The sequence below is a fragment of the Sus scrofa genome, chromosome 18 (assembly GCF_000003025.6).
Source record: "Sus scrofa isolate TJ Tabasco breed Duroc chromosome 18, Sscrofa11.1, whole genome shotgun sequence".
Taxonomy (NCBI): domain Eukaryota; kingdom Metazoa; phylum Chordata; class Mammalia; order Artiodactyla; family Suidae; genus Sus; species Sus scrofa.
The window spans coordinates 33,059,850-33,080,900 of NC_010460.4; the positions used below are offsets into that span (position 1 = coordinate 33,059,850).

The window sequence follows — 21,051 nt, forward strand, 5'->3', positions numbered from 1 at the left end:
TAGTCGTTCAAAATGACAGGCACATGCTCTTCTTGCACAAACACACATTTCTCATAGGTTTTTGTCAGTCAGTTTGCATTCCTAGCCATGTAAGAGCAAATCTGGCTTGTGAGCAAACAGATGCATAGGATGGGTGGCAGAGGTAAAAAAGTAACAGGGCTGACTCCAGCAGCCTGTCTTCTATGAGGATGTGTTAAACCTACACAAAATGATACGGAAATTCACTCTTAAAATCCTAATCGCTGTTCTTTTTCAGTATTTCCCAATGCGACAAGTTATGTGTCACAATTTAAAAGTTTTTAAATATCTATTTCCAGAAAAACTATATATTTCATTCCAACACTACTGACTCTATGTTCTTATTAAGTCTGAAAGAATCTCTGAGGCACTCAAAGATTTAAAACAAACAAACCAGACACAGTTCAATGTTCTGATTCAATAATGAAGGATTTCTTAAAGTCTATTTTTTTTGGTCTAAGGTCACCAATATGTGACAGTGGTGCAAGTCGAGATACAGTCCGCCTACCCTCTGAAACTGCAGGTTCCACATCCCTGGACCTATATTGTATTTATAACTATTTACGTAGAATTTACATTGCATTCAGTAATATAAATAATCTGCAAATGATCTAAAACGAATGCGAACTTGTGCATAAATTACATGCAAATACTATGCCATCTCATAGAAAGGACTTGAGCACCTAAGAATTTTTCTATTGGGGAGGAAACCAACCCCACCCTGTGGAAACTTAGGAAGGACTGAATATGTAAGTCAGAAAAGAGCCTAAGGCTTTTAGCTAACTCTACCTGTTCCCAAGCCACTGGAGACACATCAGAAAGAGCAGGGACCTGGATTTGGCTCAGACCTCCAGGCCCATCTCGGGGAGCTTCTCTCTGATGAGCTTCACCTCCGCTGCCCCCGTCTTAACTCTGCATTTACGATAAAGCTCAACTCTCCCCTGCACTTTTCTCCGTATGTTCACTTGCTTGGAAAAATCCTACTTTCTCATCTATTAACCTACATTTTCTACGTTATAGATTTTCCACTCCATCTGCATGGTTCAGGTTTCTGCCCTAATCGCATATGACTAACTGTCTCCAGGACCGATATTTATACATCCTGACATCATGTCATTCTAACCTGTCCCAAATTAAATTCATCATCTCCCCTTTCTCTGTTTGCCAAGAAAAATCTAGGCTAGGACATCTCTCCAGTCTTTTAATTTTCATTAATGACACTGCTCTTTCCTCAAACCACTGGCCTCAAAAGCTTGGGACTTTCTTTTGTATTCTGCTGTGGTTAATGGGGGGTCAGACTGCCTCTGTTTAAATCTCAAGACGACCACTGGCTGGTTTTATGACCTGGGCAAGTTCATCCACCTCTCTGTGCCTCAGTTTCCTCAACTGTAGAGCAGGGATGATAACAACACTTACCTCATGGGAGAAGTGCAAGAAGGAAATCGTTACTATAGTATAACCTGTTTAGCACAGGGTCTGCCATATGTTGAGTGTTCAATTAAAAATAGACAACCAGGAGTTCCCATCGTGACTCAGGGGAAACGAATCCGACTAGGAACCATGAGGTTGTGGGTTCCATCCCTGGCCTCACTTAGTGGGTTAAGGATCCTGCGTTGCTGTGAGCTGTGGTATAGTTCGAAGATGTGGCTTGGATCTGGCGTTGCTGTGACTCTGGCATAGATGGGCAGCTGTAGCGCCGATTCGACCCCTAGCCTGGGACCCTCCATATGCCATGAGTGTGGCCCTAAAAAGAAAAAAAAAAAAAAAAAGATAACCAAGGAAAAAAACTATATTAACTCCAGGAAAAACAAGTGGTACAAAAATACACCTGAAATTAACACAACTTTGTAAATCAACTGCATTCCAATATAAAATTTTAAAAAGGAAATGTAATAGCTATATACTATGTGTGGTTCATCTGTGAATAACAATTGCGTCATAATGATGTAACTATTGAATGTGGACTTAACTAAAAAACATGTGAAATAGGGAGTTCCCGTCGTGGCGCAGTGGTTAACGAATCCGACTAGGAACCATGAGGTTGCGGGTTCGGTCCCCGCCCTTGCTCAGTGGGTTAACAATCCGGCGTTGCCGTGAGCTGTGGTGTAGGTTGCAGACGCGGCTCGGATCCCACGTTGCTGTGGCTCTGGCGTAGGCCGGTAGCTACAGCTCCGATTAGACCCCTAGCCTGGGAACCTCCATATGCCGCGGGAGCGGCCCAAGAAATAGCAAAAAAAAAAAAAAAAAAAGACAAAAAAAAACATGTGAAATAAATACATTGGGAGGATGAGGAAGTGGCAGTATGTGGAGGGTATGTGCAGTTGAGAATATGAGTGTGAGTGTGTGTGTGATCCTCTTGTGTCTAAGAGAGATGACATGAGAGAACTAAATCATCATATTTCAGAGTAGAAAACCAATATGCAATGTCTAAACAGAAACATCAAGAAATGGCAATATAAGCATGTTATTGAGTAGTATAGAGGTAAATAGTAGGAGAAAAACATTGAATTAAAAGACTAAGCACAGGAACCAGGGTTGGCATGGAATATATCCGAGGGCTACTCTTTTTGTTCCACAAAAATCTTACAGTAGTATCTGACTTTAAACACTCAACCCAAGTATTACTTTCATAAAAATCAAAAATCTACAAGTAACTCATTAAATCATGGTGTACTTTTTCAGAGGTCGCATAAATCTTGGGAAAGTGCTGGTGTCTGTAATTTCTGTAAGAGGTATTACTTGCACATTTTGATTTCCCACACTATAACTTGTAGTCGAAGCTAAAAATATAAACTAATTCAGAAAATGGTTAGGGAAATTCAAGATAAATGTATGACCAAGGCATAAAAAAAGGTGGGGATGTCTGAGTGACAGCTTAGCTTTCTGAGGCAGCATCAAAGGCAAGAATGATCTCAGAAAAATGTCCCTTATCACCACGACTAGAAAGCCAGGTTGCAAGGAACCCTTAAATCTGACCAGAAATGCAACAAGCAGAGTTTCTTCATGTGTAAATATTTATTCAAATGTTGGTCAGGCCTAAGATGGTTTTGATAATATGATCCAAAATAATTTTGGCTAATAATCTTTTCTATTTAAGCATGACAGTTGCCATTTTTATTGTTTTACAATATTTCTATCAGATATCATTGCCAATACATACTTGGAATAATATTTATAGAAACCAATTATTTGCAAAGCATGTTGAATTTCACAGATTGAAACTACAGCTTCAGCACCGTTAAAAAAAACCTCCTAAATATGTGCCACCTAATAAATTTAGATGGGTTTGTTATTCTTTCCTAAAAAATTAGACCAATGAAATTAATGGTATTTAATAAAAGTGAGGAGCTCAAAACCACGAATTAATAATTTTCAGTAATTAATGGGTTAGAAAATGATTTGTTAAGATTGTCCAAAGCCCATTTGACAGTAGGAGGACAGGAGGAAGCTTAATGTGGAAAATGCCTTGGGGCTAATTTCTGCTTTGTTCTGTCTTGATTCAATGAGCTTTTGAAAACCAATCTTAAACTCAAAAGCACCAAAACCGCATCTGTGCTACTGCGCTCAGAAGTGGGTAGTTTTCTGAGGAGGATGAGCTGAGCACCGCTAAGATGTTGAGGGAAGAGTGGGTTGGCGAAAATCAAGGGTATCCTCAGAGAAGAGACTCAGACACAGCCCTCAAAGTGCACACTCAGGCACTTGACGTAGCTTTAGTGCTACCTCTTCAATATCTTCGAGAGTGAGGAAATAAGTTCATCAGAAGAGTAATTCCAACCTGAATATGTGAATAAATGAAAAGCATCTGGAACCAAAAAAGATTAAAAAAAAAAAAAAAAGCAGTCAGTGCTTGTAAAATTAGCAGCTTTAGTGGTTCCACAGGAAAGACAACAGAATTTGATGAGCCTTCTTATCATGCTCAGGTTTCAAGTCATGTGGACGAGCACTGCCAAGAATCAAGTTTTTCTCAGATGTTTCCTCCCCCCATCTAAGGAATTGGGTTTTGGCATATCACAGGGACTTGAGAATCTTTTTACATATGGCCTTCTTACCGCAAAGGCGCACACTTGGTTGCGAAGTCTTCCCCTTCTCAGAGAGACAGTATTAAAAAGAACTTCGACTCTGCTGCTATGATCCCCGTGATAAAATGTGCATTTTGTTCTCAATTCAGGCTCATATTTAAAAGACTTTTCTCAAGTTTAAAAGAATAAAATCCATTAGCAGGCTGATCATTATACTTAATTCTCTAACTTCAATGCCCATTAAAATCACCTGAGGAGCTTTAAAAAATATGCAACCTGAATCACACCCCCAGAGATCCTGATGTGCAAGCAGGGCAACTCCCCAGGTGAGTTTACTGTGCAGCCCCGTGGAGAAGCACTGCTCTAGGGGACAGGTGCTCTCAGCACTGCAGTCCATATGTTTATCAGCCTCGTCAGGTGGTACCCTCTATGAGCACAGCGGAGAGAGTTGTTTTTTCTGTCTACTCATTTGATTTCTTTTTGCTCTAGTCTTTGCAAAGGTGAGTCCAACAAAATGATGCTGCATAAATATCCTTTAGGTAAGGCCTAATCATTACACTGATCCAGTCTCACTAGGTTTTTCTAAATCACAAAGAACCGTACTTTGTACCCACAACCAAATACTACTTAGGGCAATAATAAGCAACAAAACACAGTAATGAAAATCATAAATCATTTTCATTCCAGATATTCAACTCTGTTTTCTAGCATCATTTTATTACTACCCAAAATAAGACTTTTTGGCAAGAAAATTAAAAATGGGCTAAAGGAATGTCAGGGTCCACTTGGACTAGAACGTCCCATAGTTCAGTGTAATAGTCAACAACCTAAAACTGGAAGGAAAAAATTAAATAAACTGTCAGGCTTGTTCATATTAATTTCTAGAATTTGATTTTCACATTTATAATTACCATGGCAGAGCCTTATTTTAAGAGCGATGATACCTCTTTAGCATAGGAATGACGTTGCTTCTTCATAGGAAACATGAAAGAAGACCAGGTTGAAAAACATGAGTTTGATTCAGGACTACTGATTTTGAAACGACTGAAACATCCACATAGAAGTATCGCTAGTCAGTTGGCTGTGCTGTGAGGCGAGAAGAAAATTTGCAAGTTTCTACAAAGAGAAGGTAACTGAAATTATGGGCAAATGAAAGGGCCTTGGGAAAGAGAATGAGAAGAGTGAGGAACTCTATGTACGGTCAGATACAAGAGGATAGCAACTAAAAGGGAAAAAAAGGCAGTAAATACACTTCTCTCCTAATCTCTGTCCATAATCTCTGTCTTATTCTATTTCTTCTTCTATAAGACTAGAAATGGAATTACAAGGTTAAAGAGCATTTAAAATCTCTTGACCCAGACTGAAAAACAGCTCTCCAGAAAGATTGCTGTCTCCAGCTCCCTACAGCTCCACTTAAAAGGCCAACATGTCTCCTTGTCTAGAAATTAAAGGACTCCCAACTTTTCCTCAGTCAAGCGAGTTGGCTTTGCCACCTATGATCTTATTCCAGCAGTTATCGTGATATGTTGCTTCAAGTTCATACCTTCAAATTATACCCCTGCTTCTAGTTGCTTTCTTTGGAAAATGGTTTAAAGCTCCTGCCTGGATTTGAATCCTGGCCTCACCCTTTACAACATTGCAGGCTCTTTAACCTCTCAGGCGCCTCAGTTCCTTCCTCTGTACACGAGCGATAGATGCTACTTACTCACATAGGTGATAGAGTATGTCCTGTAAGCATTAATTATCAATATTGTGCCTGGCTGTTTCTTGCTATTGTTGTTCCTTTTTACTGTTTGTTTTTGGATGCTCATTGGTTTGTTTGGGGAGATGGCGGTGAGAAATGGACCACTTGCAACCTCACCCAGCGCACAACACAGCCGTGGTAGGAAGAGTCTAATTTATCAGCCCAGCTGATGCAGGGGCTGTGACCTTGGCGTGCCCCGGCTTGCCAACAAAAGCAAGGCTCGTGGGAATTTCCAAAACCATTTCCCAGAGTCTTCAGGTAACACTACGGGTACACTCAGGTCCTGTTTTGGTACACACACCAGGAAACACTGAGTCTGTGCATATAAAATTCAGCCCACTTGCGCAAATAAAAATAAGCCATAGACTCCTCCTTCCCTCCTTCCTTTCTTCCCTCCCTTCTTCTCCTCCTCCCCCTCCTCCTTCTCTCTCTCTCACACACACACATATATACATACCCACCCCTCTGTGGTGGGACCATGAAGAATAAATTTGAAAGCCAGCCTGAGACTGGAAAGCCAATTGGAAAACCAGCACAACCATCTCTGGGTACTAGAGGGTGAAAGGGCCCTTGTGGAGACAAGTAAAACACAGAAAATGATGCAGTTACAGCAGTGAGAAGCTGAACAGCGTGTTTTACCTGTTTTTTTTTTTTTTTTTTTTTTTTTTTTTTGATGCACCAGTGTCTCTCAAGCACACAGGACTGTTGAGAAGAGGGCTCTAGTCTCCGTGATAGGCAGGGAGGGCTTTGTGGAAACTGGGAGAGCAGAACCTGACCCAACCTTCGCCCCTCACCCCACCTGGGGACCCAGCCTTCCCACCAGAGCCCTGTGGGTCCAACCCCGTTACCTTCGTCCAGGAGCGCTTGTACTGGCCGACCAGGGCCCTGTGAGGGGCCACAGACGTGGCATCCTGCTCACCACTCTGAGACTGATGACCTGCTAAACAGGGACATCTGATCCCCTGGGGCTGGTCTGCAGGCCGGTGGTGGCCGGGGAGAGGACTGAGGATGAGAGTGGAAGGGAGTCACCCTCATGTCCCCTTCCTGGACACTTTCAGAGCATCACAAAGGGATCTTAGGGCCCCGGATCACCTGGGGAGGGGAGACCCTGAGAAAGGACAGAGCCCCTCTAGGAGGCCACCTAGACCCCAAAGGCAGGGCCTGCAGGGGCCACCCTGAATTCCTTAAACAAAAAACGCCTTCCTCTAAGCAATCAGGACAAATATTTCCATTTTGCAGCCTACTGCTGCCTCCTATTCTGCTAATAATGAGACAAATCACTGTTGTTCCCTTGCTAATTTTTTCCTTTGCTATTCCCTTTCCAGCATTCGGGAATTCCTCCTCCCCTCCCCCCCCCCCCCTGTGGGGCTTCAGGTGCAGCACGTCAGCAAAAGGCTTTTCCTCCCACATTGCTTCCCCCCCACCCCACCCCCCACCGACCCCAGCCCCTGCTGCCCCAGTGCTGGTTGATGACCACAGCCCCGCCCAGACCTTTGGGAACTTTCTTGAATGTCTCATTTGTTTCCCACCAGAACCCTGATAGATAGACCTATATTTGACTGAAATTCTTCAGTTACACAGTCTGAAATTCACCTACAAGCACTAAGTTTTCTATTTAAAGTACAGACACTTCTGCATATGTAGGAGGTCTTTTTTACCCAAATTAGATATGTTCAATCACGTTCTTTTCTAAAAAGCAAAGAGAGCAGGCTCAGAGAGAAGCTGGTGTAGTGGAATCAGTGAACATTGGTGGATAAGGTACTTGGGGAGGCCAGCCCTGTTTGGCTCAGCAGCAGGAAATTCTATTTGCTATGGACAGTATGGTCATCAGAGGCACCAGAGGCAGTGGGAAGGAATCCAGGCTCAAAGAAACACTTTACAAGATCCAAGGAGTGTTTGGGGATTTGGCATAAAAAGTCAGGGAAAGGAATCACAGTTTAAGCTACAAACACTAACATGTTACAGTCAAAGATTTTTAAGGAAAAAATAATCATTTAAAATCAACTGAAGGGAGTTCCCACTGTGGCTCAGTGGAAATGAACCCAACTCGTATCCATGAGGATGTGGGTTGGATACCAGGCCTTGCTCAGCGGGTTAAGGATCTGGTGTTGCCGTGAGTTCTGGTATAGGTCACAGATGCAGCTCAGATCTGGTACAGCTGTGACTGTGGCATAGGCTGGTGGCTGCAGCCCCAATTCTATTTCTAGTCTGGGAACTTCCATATACCAAAGATATAGCTCTAAAAAGCAAAAAAAAAAAAAAAAAAGCGACTGAAGACCTTACCAAAATGTGTAAAACAAGAAGGAAAGACTTCATCATCTACAGTAACATTTAATAATATCCACTCCCACCTGCCCTTTCTGTATCTCATACGCACACTATAGATGCCCCTTCAGATCTTTCTTCTCCCACCTCTCATTCTCCCAAACTGTTCTCCCAACTCAGACAGAATGGCATACCCGTGGCACATGGATGTTTCAGGCCAGGGATTGAATCCAAGGCACTGGATCCTTAACCCACTGCACCAGGCCACCGGATCAAACCTGAGCTTCTGCAGCAACCTGAGCCACTGCAGTCACATTCTTAACCACTGTGCCACAGTGGGAACTCCCCGTTTTCTTAATCTATATCCTTTGATCTGCTGGAACTGAAGGAGAAATGTTGGCTGTCATTGTAATTCTTTGATAAACTTTTGTCTAAGCTGTCAATAAATGTTACCATAGAGAAAAAGAGAAAGGAAGACTGACTTTATTTTTTAATAAGGGAATTGATCATCATGTCTTCCTAATTTTCTATTTCTTCAAGGCTGTTTGCTTTGTCTGTTTTCTGAGTCGCAAGACACATAATCCAACCTCCTTCTTAGCATGAGAGCAGTCTTCTTCTTCATTTGAAGATTCACACAATGTTTGATTTTTACACTCTAGAAAGCTAGTGGCCACATGAGCATTTTCGGTTCCTAAAAATAAGCAGGTATATAAATAGACAGGTAAGCAAAAACAGAAGACTATATTTATTGGCAGATATTCCACAGAGTTCTAGCAGAGACTTTGAATATAAAGACTTGTGGAATTATCAGTGACCGTGGCCCATGGGAACAAGATAGTTTTTAATCAGATTTTAAAAATATGTATTAGAGGGAGTTGACAGAGACTGCAGGTGCTCCTGACTTGGTATAGAAGACTGACCACCCTCCCCTTAGACTGAATAAGCCCAGCATTATGGGAATCCTAGGAGAAAGGCCAACTCTAGACCTTCTAGAAGATCACATCACGCTGGATGTCCTGCCACTCTGAGCAGGTGAGAACAGGGACCTAAGGCATAGGTGCAGTTTCTCAGGAGGTACCACTCCATTCCTCACTGAAACCCGCATCAAGGACTTCCCCTCCCCTCCACTTTCAGCTGCCACCTAGGGATCATTTCAGGACCCAATATCACTGCTGTTCCAAATTACTTTTCACTAAACTGATTTTCCTCTGCTTGAGTCGTCCTCTTAATTATTTAGCTAGAAAAAGCTTATCATATGCACAACATTTCTTTGTATGTTCAGGACCAGGAAAAAATAAAGAGAAAGAGAGAGGAGGTGAAGGGAAAGGCGTAGGAAGGAGGAGGATGGGGTGAGGAGGTTAAAAAAAAAAAATAGAATGATAGTTTCCTGCATTGCCTTTGTCCTCCACTAATACACAGTATTTTTCATTACTACGCCCAGAATATAACATGCCTGAGAGAACAGGGGAGGTGAGAGGGAAAATTACCCTGGAAGAAGTCATCTATTCATGCAACTTCAAGCATCATACTCTTTGGAAGGTCTCACATCATTTACCTTCAGCCACAAGCTTCCTCCTAGTTTCCTATCACCACTTGTCTAGATTATTTCCACTTGCATGTCTTACTGTCACTTCAAAGTAACCATTTCTAAAATCTTTTTAACTGGCTTCATCCCTAAACCAGGCCTCTTTCCCTGCATTCACGTTTCTATTAATGGCCCCAGGGCTTTCTAAATCACTCAACCTGATCCCCAGTGCCAACACTGACTCTCCTGCCTTCTTCTCACCTTTGCACCATCAGTGTTTTTATCTTCCTGATATTATCTCTCTCCCCAATCCCTTCCTTTCCATTCTTAAATTTATCAAGGCCTTATCATTTCATGGGCACCTGAGTTCTAAAGACAAACTCTAATAACTGCACAGATTTTTTTCTTCTGAGCTTATTCTGATTGAGGATATCCTGAACTGAAAGGGAAAATTACTAATGGGGATAAATAAAGAAGAAAAATTATAATAATTATAATAATAGTAGTTACTGTTGCTTGAGCGCTATTTGTCAAGTACTTCTTAAAGGCCATTTATACAGATTAACACATTTAAGGGTCACGATAAAGTCTGTGAAAAAGACACTCTTTGTACCTTCCTTACAGTGGGCAGAGAAACACAGGAGTGGAAGTGAAATTTGCTTGGTGTACTGGGATTCTAAGGACCTGGATTCAAGCTCTCAAAATCATTATTTGTAAAACTTCCCCTTGGACATGGTCTAAGTTTCTACTTCATAGCTGAGATAAGAAACTGGGTATGAAAAAGAAAGGGACTCCTGGAATTCTCCAAATCCTATCTTATTCCCAAGGGGTTATTTGTAAAGAAACAATGATTCAGTCATTCAAAATATTCCTTGAATCCCCACAAAGTACCGTTGGCCATGAACAGTTGTTGGGTCACTTCATATAGACTGCTCATTTGCGTCAACTCTTCTCTTATTATTGCTAAAGTCTTACCTGCTGTAGAGAAGAGGCCAAAGAAAAGAAGAACTAAGAAAAGATAATGAATCTTCATAGTAAGGCAGCTCAGAAACAACTGTCTCAAAAAGATAAGCCAATATAAATGGAGATGATTCTAGAATCAGTATTCCTATACTTAGAGACTTTCAAGGGTGAGCAAGACCTTACATGTTCTGATCTTTCTTAGATTTGTGGGGAAGCCAACTCCCACAACCCTTTTGCACGACCTATCTGTTTAGATCCTATTATGACATGTGTAAGCCCTTATTACATCTTTGGAACACTTCTTGCTTGTCTATGTCCCTACACACTGTCTCAGTGACCCACCATCAGAGCTTAACTGTGGGGCCCCTTACCACTTAGCATATTTCTAACTTGGTGGCCCCCTGCAAGGTGGCACCACCTTTCCACACACCTATTCCACCCCTCCACACAGGAGTAGCGCTCCCCCTTAGGCCCACATCTCCTTCCCTACTCTGGATGCTATGTTCATAAGATCATTATTGCCTTGCATGGCCATAAGGTCCTTAGTCAACCTGAATCTGCGGAGACCTTAATGTCCTCTCCTCCTAAGTCTAACACACAAGGTTGAAGACTGCCATGTGATTATGGTAGTGTTTCACTTCCCTTTGCTTCCAGCTGGGCCCTATGGCAGCTTTCCCGTCAATGGTGACACCCACAAGGAAAGGGACTGTATCTTCTCTGAGCCTGTGTCTACACAGGACCTCAGCATGGTAATGCTCATAGAAGTTTGTCAAACAGTTGAATTGGCCAGCCAGCTTTTTTTGTTACTCTTCGACTGAGTCCTCTCACCTCAGTGGGGCATTCATATCAGAACTAAACCCAGTTCCTGCCTTTTTCACACCAATGACTTGAAACCTTCCCTTTACTTCTTTCCTTCCTGAAAATATTGAGCTATCACTTGTAAATTCCCTCATCTCAGCTGGTATCCACAGCAAAATATCCGTCTTTACCTCCACCGTGACTTCTGTTTCAGAAGAAATATCACTCCCTCCTTCAAAATCTATGTCATCTTCCTAGGCTCTCTCTTCTATCTTTTCCCACCATTTCCCTCAAGCCTAAACTTCAAAATTCTTCACCCATTAGGTAGACCAGAGATGCTTACAGATTGATATCATCTTAGATCAAAATCACTTTAAACATTCCTGAAAATGAATGGGGAAGTTATATTTAATGTTCAGCAGAGACAGTTAATGTAACCCTTAGCACAACATTAGAGTCTGTCTGACACAAGGAATTAATGATGAATCCTTCAAGTAAGTTACGGTTATATATTTTTTATTATGTATCCTTCTAAAAAAGAACTTAAGGCACCTTACTTACCATACTCTAGAGGTTAAAAATGAACAGAATATAAAACTGGGTTGCTTTTCATAGGTAGAAATCCTTCTGAGAATTTAATAAAATGTAGACTCTCCACCTTGAAAAAAGAGAAATGGGGTTTGGTGGAAGGATGGATTGGGAGGTTAAGGTTAATAGATGCAAACTATTACATATAGAATGGGTAAACAACAAGGCCCTACGGTATAGCACACGGAACTATATTCAATATCCTGGGATAAACCATAATGCAAAAGAATAAGAAAAGGAATGTAGGAAGTTCCCGTCGTGGCGCAGTGGTTAACGAATCCGACTAGGAACCATGAGGTTGCGGGTTCGTCCTGCCTTGCTCAGTGGGTTAACGATCCGGCGTTGCCATGAGCTGTGGTGTAGGTTGCAGACGCGGCTGGGATCCCGCGTTGCTGTGGCTCTGGCGTAGGCTGGTGGCTACAGCTCCGATTCAACCCCTAGCCTGGGGACCTCCATATGCCGCAGGAGCGGCCCAAGAAATAGCAACAACAACAACAACAAAAGACAAAAGACAAAAAAAAAGAAAAAAAGAAAAGGAATGTACACATGTGAGTCACTTTGCAGAAATTAAGAAAACACTATAAATCAAATATACTTCAGTTAAAAAGAAATTTAAAAAAGAAATACATCCATGCACAAATCCATAAAAGTCCATATTTAATGCAAGAAGTTTTCACAGGCTCCTCTTACCTCAAGTCAGTGCCTTAAGGGTGCATGTTCCCAGGTTGAAGATCTCTACTGTAGAAGAAACCAGATAAAGAAGGAAATACAGACATCTAGGAGATCAAAAAGTTGGGCCATGCTCTGGAGTCAGAACCCTGGCCAACAAGCTGGACAGCTAGGGATTATGAACCAGAACACTCAAAAAGACTGAGAGATAATGTATGACTATCATTTCACCTTGAGGATTCCAGTTCACACAGCCCTCTGTTACAACAGAAAAAATAACCCTTAAGGCAAAGGAGTCACGAAGTCCCCCCATCTCCTCACCCCTCCCTTCTCCAAATAAACTGTACAATATCCATAGGATAACAGTAACAAACCTTCCTTAGTAATTAGAGATCCTGGAGTTCCCTTCGTGGCTCAGCGGAAATGAATCCAATTAGGAACCGTGAGGTTGCCAGTTCAACCCCTGGCCTCACTTGGTGGGTTAAGGATCTGGGTTTCTGTGAGCTGTGGTGAAGGTCATATACATGGCTGGGATCCTGCATTGCTGTGGCTGTGGTGTAGGCTGGCAGCTATAGCTCTGATTCAACCCCTAGCCTGGGAACCTCCATATGCCATGGTGTGGCCCTAAAAAAGCAAAAAAAGAAAAAACAAGTAATTAGAGAGCCTTACCATCCCATTCAAAATTCCCTTGTTTTTCCTAAGGCATCAGCCAATTCTAGGTCAGGACCTTTCTGAGGAATTGAATAAGTAAACTTGAGTGAAAAGTGTGTCTGAAGTTCAATAATGAAGACTTACAGTGGTTGGTGGGGAGAGGGGACACAGGTAAATATTCAGGCGAGTACTGCCACCAGGATATGCGTAGAGAGTAAACTTCGTGTGTGTCTATGTTAGTTAGAATTAGGCATAGCTATAAGAAATGTAAATGTAAAATTATAGTGACTTTAAAATGTTAAGAGGAGTTCCCGTCGTGGCGCAGTGGTTAAAGAATCCGACTAGGAACCATGAGGGTGCGGGTTCGGTCCCTGCCCTTGCTCAGTGGGTTAACGACCTGGCGTTGCCGTGAGCTGTGGTGTAGGTTGCAGACGCGGCTCGGATCCCGAGTTGCTGTGGCTCTGGCTTAGGCTGGTGGCTACAGCTCCGATTCGACCCCTAGCCTGGGAACCTCCATATGCCGCGGGAGTAGCCCAAAGAAATAGCAAAAAGACAAAAATAAATAAATAAATAAATAAATAAATAAATAAATAAAATAAAATGTTAAGATTTTACTTCTTTCCCTCTTAAAGCCTGAAGGTAAACTATCCAGAGCTGAATGGTGGCTCCACAACCACAAGTCTCCTGTCCTATTGCTCCACTGAACTCAAGACATAGATGCCACCTCACGGTCCAGGATGACTGCTGAGCTCCCATCCCAATCAACAGGAGGAAGTAATGTGAGAAGGACATACTCCCTCTCTTTAAGGAAACTTCCTGAAGTTGCACCTAACACTTCCGTATACATAGCATTGACTAGACCTGGTTATATGACCACAGTCACCGCCTAAAGAGGCCAGAGAAATTAGTCTTTATTCTAGACCGTCCTGTGCCCAGTTATAAACTGGGAGCTTTATTACTAAGTAACAAGGGAATAACATATATTGAGGTAGTTAACTCACATTCTTACTATGCTATGAGACTTTTCTCAAGATTCTCTAATTCTCTGCAATATAGAGACACCATGGCAACATGAAAATAAAAGGGGAAAAATCAATATGTTTGCTTGTCATGGGGTTTTAAGAAGCTTTCCCTTATAGGCTGGGATTTTCTATGAGCTTCTGGAGCAGGGAGAGGTCATTCCCAAGGAAACACATCCAAATCAGATGGGAGAGGACCACAGAGAGGAAGAGAAGCGTGGAACTTTATGTGTATCACAATGCTACCAAGGTTAGGGTTCTTTCTGGTAAGAGGTGAGGACACATGAGTAAATACATTTAATGTGTGGCTAAATGTACTGACAGAAATGTAAACAGTGTGCTTTGGTGGAGGGGCTTGAAGAGAGTCAGCCCTGCCTGGGTCCTTTCCTTGCATAGACACTCTCCCTGCAGCTGGAGCCATGCTCAGGCCCTCCCTCAATCAATAGAAGATTATCTTGGATCCAGAGGTTTTCTCATAAAAATGTTGAGATCTATGTCAGTATTCAAAGTCTTATTAGCATAGAGGTATTATTGGGATAAATAAGGAATGAGCGGCTATGTAGTGCAGTAGTTAAGAGCACAGATTCTAGAGCCATATACCTGGATTTGAATCTTCAATTCTCCAGCCACGTCAGCTTAGGCAAGTCACTAATGTCTGCATGTTTCAGTTTCTTCATCTCTAAAATGGGATTATTTAAGAGGGCATCACACATTCTTTGAATCTATTTGGCTCCTGAATTAAGATAGGAAGGCAAACTCTAGCATCTCCCTCATGGGGTTGTGGTGTGGAGTTAACAGGTTAATTGCACATATGATATTATTTACGCCTAGAACACAGTAAGAGCTATGCGAGTGTTTGCTGTTATTCTTAACTGTGTTTTACTCAGTGGATGAGATCTCAGCTCTCCAACATGCAGCTGCCCTCCAGCGTCTGTCTGCTGCCCGGGGGAGCAGGAAGAGCCCACATCATGCACCTGCCTAGCTGACTGTCTTACTGCTATTAACTGGGTCATGCTCGTTGGGTTTGTCTCTGAAAGGCCACTAAAGACAGAGAATACGGAGCTCCTGTTGTGGCTCAGTGGTAACAAACCCAACGAGGAACCATGAGTTGAAGGTTTGATCCCTGGCCTCGCTCAATGGTTGAGGATTCAGCGTTGCCATGACTGTGGTGTAGGTGGCAGACACGGCTTGGATCCCTCATTGCTGACATGCTGCCAGTGAAGTGAGGCCCTGAAAAAAATAAAAACAGACTCCTGCTGTACCCAAACACATTAATGGTTCAGACAGGAAGTCCCTTTTGGGGCAGGGCCCATATCTCTTCAGTTTACCCAGAAAGTAGCAGGAGGGCTGCCTGACACAGAGTAAACCCTCAACACAGGCATAACTTAAAAAGTCTCAGCAGTTTCCTTCAACGCCAGGATTTAAGTCCCAAAGAAGTGAGTAAAAACTTCAGGCTATATTCCTGAGCTTTCCCAAGTCCAGTCTGCTGCCAAGAAAGTACAGAGAAGCCTCCTCTCCAGCCTCTCACACACTAGCCTCTCTTCAGAGGAACATTCATGAACGGCAGAGATTCGCTTGGAATTCTTTGACCCTCTTCCTCGGAAACTAACTTTTTCATTTAGATTTTCTTTTCAAATGTGAAATATACTTTAATACATTTCAAAATACGATAGCTCATTCTCCGCGTGTCAACCATTTTTTCTTAGTCTTCCAGTTTTAGCAGCATAGCGTTGGTTTGTTTTTTCTTTTTTTTTTTTTTTTTTTTGGTCTACAATAACATGACTAAAGTTCAAAAAAAAAAAGATAATCCATTCTTAATAATCCTAGGGACAAAGAGTTGTTTTGAAATCTTAAAATATGTATGAAATTTTGATGTGGAGATACTGCAGAATGCTTTTAATGAAAGATTTGATGCCAGGATGCAGACAGACCATCTAGCTTAGGTCAGCCTTGCAGAACGGGGCTTCTGTGAAACAGTACAGAAAGCTACCAATTTCAGGGGATTTATTTTAGTTTCAAATCCTTAAATCAGATGAGAAGGACCCCCACACACACATTTTTAAATTGAGGTTTCTGACCTAAGTAAAAATCCATCAAAAAGCAATTTTTATACTAAAGAGAAAATAGACATATTCCATATTAAAATTTAGAACAGGGAACATCAAGCCAGCCTATATTTTAGTTCTGTCCTATATTCAGTTAAGGTAGAATGTAACAGATGAGAGAGAGAGAGAGAAAAAAAAAAGTAAAATCTAGGTAGATGAAAGTAGGTAGATGAAAATTTGGTATTCATCATATGCTGAAAGGACAAAAGTTGAATGGACTTCCCAGTATCATTTTAAGTCATCTCTAACCTCAGAAAATCCAACCTTTTTGAAATTATTTTTATTTTTCTAATTTTAAACTGAAAAACAGGATTTATACAATCTGTAACCATTGAGGGAAAAATAAACTTTAATAATATTAATAACATTACCTAAGAGGTTTCCATTTGGATCCCACAAAAATTCTGAATCTTTTGTCAAAGAATCAGCAAAAGATTTCCAAACATTATTCCAGTTGAAGTTCTAACTACACCCTCATAGCAATATTTGAACTCTAATATCTCTTTCTACATCATTTCTTCTGCTCCTTTTAGTATTATTGTAGATCATTGTAGACCATTTCTTCCTTAAATTTGGCAACATGATGTTATAAAAAATTTTTGACTCATTCATCAAAGAAGCTATATAGTAGCTCAAATTTATAAACTATAGATACACTTATTTTGATAGATAAATCTTAAACAATGTGTTAGCAAAACCAGTTTGCAGAAAGATACACACCATTGGATCCAATTATATAAAGTTTGAAATGTAGTAAACAGAAAAGCATGATAAATATATAGTTTAGGATAGTTTTTTCTCATGAATGATATATAAGGAACTTTATAGCTGAAATATTTTATTTCTTAAGGCAAATTTGGCAAAATATTAAGATGTGTCTGAGTTGTATGAAGAATATAGACATATCCTCTAAACTTATTTGTTTGCTTGATACAATTTATAATTTTAAGGAAAAAATGAATAAGTTAATTTCTCAGATCAAGTAGCTAGAAAAACAATAATAAACTATCTTCAGAGAAAGAAGAAAAGAGAATTCATAAAGATTAAAAAGAATGAAATAGAAAACAAAGTCAAAAAATTGATCAATAAAATCAAAATAAGCACTTTGAAAAGTCCCAGAAAATAAATAACAGCTTTGAATCTTTTGCTTAGAATAAATGAAAAAAAAATAAACAACATTCATAATCAGAAAAGAGATGTATCTACAAATACAGAGATTGTTATACTTTAAAAGAATACTGAACTTTCTAATAAGAATTAATTTGAAAATATAGATTAAATTGTTTTCTCTTAAAAATATAGCTTACCAGAGTTCCCACTGTGGTGCAGTGGGATTGGTAGTGTTTCTGCAGTGCCAGGATGCAGGTTAGATCCCCAGGTTAAAGTATCCAGCATTGTCATAGCTGAGATGTAGGTCGCAACTGCAGCTCTGATCTGACCCCTGGCCTGGGAATTTCCATAGGCCACAGGGAGGCCAAAAAAGAAAAAAAAAAAGAGGAAAAAAAATATAGATCACCAAACTGAACCGGAAAGAAGTAAAAAGTGTGAATATAGCAATAACTATAAAAAAAATAATTGCAAGAGTTGTCAAAGCTCTCTCCTAAAAATAGGCTCTAGTCCCAGATGGTTTTATAAATTGTACTAAACCTATAAAAGGTAGGTAATTACTATGTTATATAAACTCTTTCAGAGCATAGAAAGCATGAAAATCTTCACATTATCATTCTATAAGAACAGCCTAACTTCATATAAAAAATAAATAAGGGTGGCTCAAAAGTAGAATGCTATAGATAATCTCATTTAAAAACATTGATGTAACAATCCTAAATAAAATATTATCTAACAGAAACCAACAGTTTATTTTTAACACATCAGAACTATCAGGGACATTTAGTCATTCTTCTGGGTGACTTGTACCTGACAGTCTGTCCTTTGTTTAGGGAATTCCCAATCTCCCATCAAAATGATTCCCATGCCAACATATTTTCTTTCCCAATTTCCCTCAAAGCTAAAGTGAAAGGTACATGACCTGGGCTTTGCCCATCTGATACCACTCCAGATTTTGAGTTAGAAGCACCTGACATGAAAAGCAGGGACTGCTCAGAATCCATTGGTTGGACAGCAGAGGCTGCATCCAAGCACAAAGATGTTGGGGCAAGAGGGAGTATCTGCTGACCAGGTTAGGTGATAAAAGTCATGACATCGCTGTTCTGCAGTTTCTGCAGTGTAGCTCTGCCGGGCCAGTTCTATGAAATAATGTGAGGCTATGTTCTGGACTCTGTAGCCTACAAGCCTAATTCTTTTAACTTCCCAGATACTCCAGGAGTTCTCTGATTGCTTTCTATAAGTTGCTTTTCTGTTCAACTTAGCATGAGTGGATTTTGTTCCTTGCAACTAAAAACAACTAATATGCTAACAAAGGAGAGTTTAATGCAAGGATAACTTAACACTAATAAATCCATCGATGTGATTCACTACAAGAACAGATTTAAAAAAAAAAAAAAAAGAGGAGTCATTGATTATACAGCCCAAGATTATCTGGTAAAGTTCCACACCTCTTTCTGACTAAAAATAATTTAAAATAAAATCTTATCGGAGTTCCCGTTGTGGCGCAGTAGTTGACGAATCCGACTAGGAACCATGAGGTTGCGGGTTCGGTCCCTGCCCTTGCTCAGTGGGTTGACGATCCGGCGTTGCCGTGAGCTGTGGTGTAGGTTGCAGACGCGGCTCGGATCCCGCGTTGCTGTGGCTCTGGCGTAGGCTGGTGGCCACGGCTCCGATTCGACCCCTAGCCTGGGAACCTCCATATGCCGCGGGAGCAGCCCAAGAAATAGCAAAAAGACAAAAAAAAAAAAAAAAATCTTATCAAGTAGGAAATTTTCTTAATTCATAAAGGATATCTACCAAAAAGAGACAACAAATATCATACCCACTGTGAACACAGTGAAAATAATTCCACTTGATGTCATGAATAGGACAAAAATGTCCACTCTTACCAGGGCTATTCAACCATGTACCTGAGATCATGCCCAACACAATTACATAATTAAATAAATGAGATTATAGAAAAGTGATCAAACTCATTATTTACAAAGAATTATGGTTGCTTAGCTAGAAAATCAAGAGAAATCTATTAAAAAAAACTTAGTTTTTTTAAAGCGTTTAATAACATAGGCATATATAAGTATTAAAAACATCTATAACATTGTGATATACTTGTACTAATCAGTAATTTTAATACAATATAAAAGCTACCATTTATAACACAAAAGAAACATAAAATATATAGGAAGACACCTATAAAAATGTTCAAAAAGTATAAAAAGAAAACTAGAAAACTCAACGGAAGGACATAAAATTATATTCGAATAAATACAGAGGCCCACCTTGTTCTTAATGGTTTTCTCCAAGTGCATTGCTATTAATTTAATTCATGTAATTTTATTCAAAATCCCAACAAGACATTTGTTGTGTATGTAATTTAACAAGCTGACTCTAAAGTTCATCCAAAAGAAAAAAATACTCAATTATATCTGGAAATGTTTGCAAATACAAAGGATAAAAGAGAAACTACCCTAACATTTATTCAAATACACTATGAAACCCCAATAATAAAGCGTTGAATTTGTTGGCACAGAGCCATATAAACACAGATCAGTGAAAGAGACTAGGGAGTTGAGAAACTGCCCTTTAGATAACTCCATGGTATTCCATTTCCATAATGAAATATGTGGTGAAGTTGATGTTTAATATCTATATGGAAAGAGGGACTTTTCTAAACACAATATGACAAATAATTATACCTTAGAGTTGGGGGAGAATTCAATCCCTTCTCTGCACCAAACATAAAATTAAATATCTAAGCATAAAAGAATTTGAAAAAAAAATGAGGAAAGATTTAAAATCTTTGGATGGGAAGGGTCTCTCTAAGCAAGACACAAAACCAAGAAACCATAGAGAAAAAGTCTAAGAAACTGGACTACGCAAAAACATGAACAAGGTAAAAGGTATCACAAAGAAAGGTGTTTTTTTGTTTGTTTGTTTTGGTTTTTTTGTCTTTAGGGCCACACCCGTGGCATATGGAGGTTCCCAGGCTAGAGGTCTAATCAGAGCTGCAGTCACCAGCCTACACCAGAGCCACAGCAACACAGGATCCAAGCCGCATCTTTGACCTACGCTACAGCTCACGGCAATGCCGGATCCTTAACCCACTGAGCGAGGACAGGGATCGAACCCACAACTTCATGGTTTCTAGTTCGATTCGTTAACCACTGAGCCACGACAGGAACTCGAAGATAGTTTTAGAAGAGGAGAGGGAGGAGAGAGTAGCAGAAAATATTCAAAAATAACAGACAAGTGTTTGTATCCATAATACATGAAAAGAACATACTCATAAAAACAAAGTTTTGGTTTTTCATTTGTTACTCCAAGTACTTCTGTATCGTCTGACTATTCAACAAGAATTTTTTCATACACTCTTTTTAAGATTAAAAAGCGCAAAAGGAGTTCCCGTCATGGCGCAGTGGTTAACAAATCCAACCAGGAACCATGAGGTTGCGGGTTCGATCCCTGCCCTTGCTCAGTGGGTTAACGATCCGGAGTTGCCTGAGCTGTGGTGGAGGTCGCAGACGAGGCTCGGATCCCGCGTTGCTGTGGCTCTGGTGTAGACCAGCAGCTATAGCTCCAA

The 21,051-nt window shown here is 40.5% G+C and overlaps 1 long non-coding RNA gene across 1 annotated transcript in view; it reads right to left on the reverse strand.

Annotated features, from left to right (window-relative positions):
- The window catches only part of LOC100519118, a 113,551-nt gene continuing 100,998 nt past the window's right edge, over window positions 8,499–21,051 (reverse strand). Inside the window, exon 3 of the long non-coding RNA XR_002340462.1 lies at window positions 8,499–8,737. This is a non-coding gene — a long non-coding RNA (uncharacterized LOC100519118). The remainder of the gene's footprint in view (window positions 8,738–21,051) is intronic.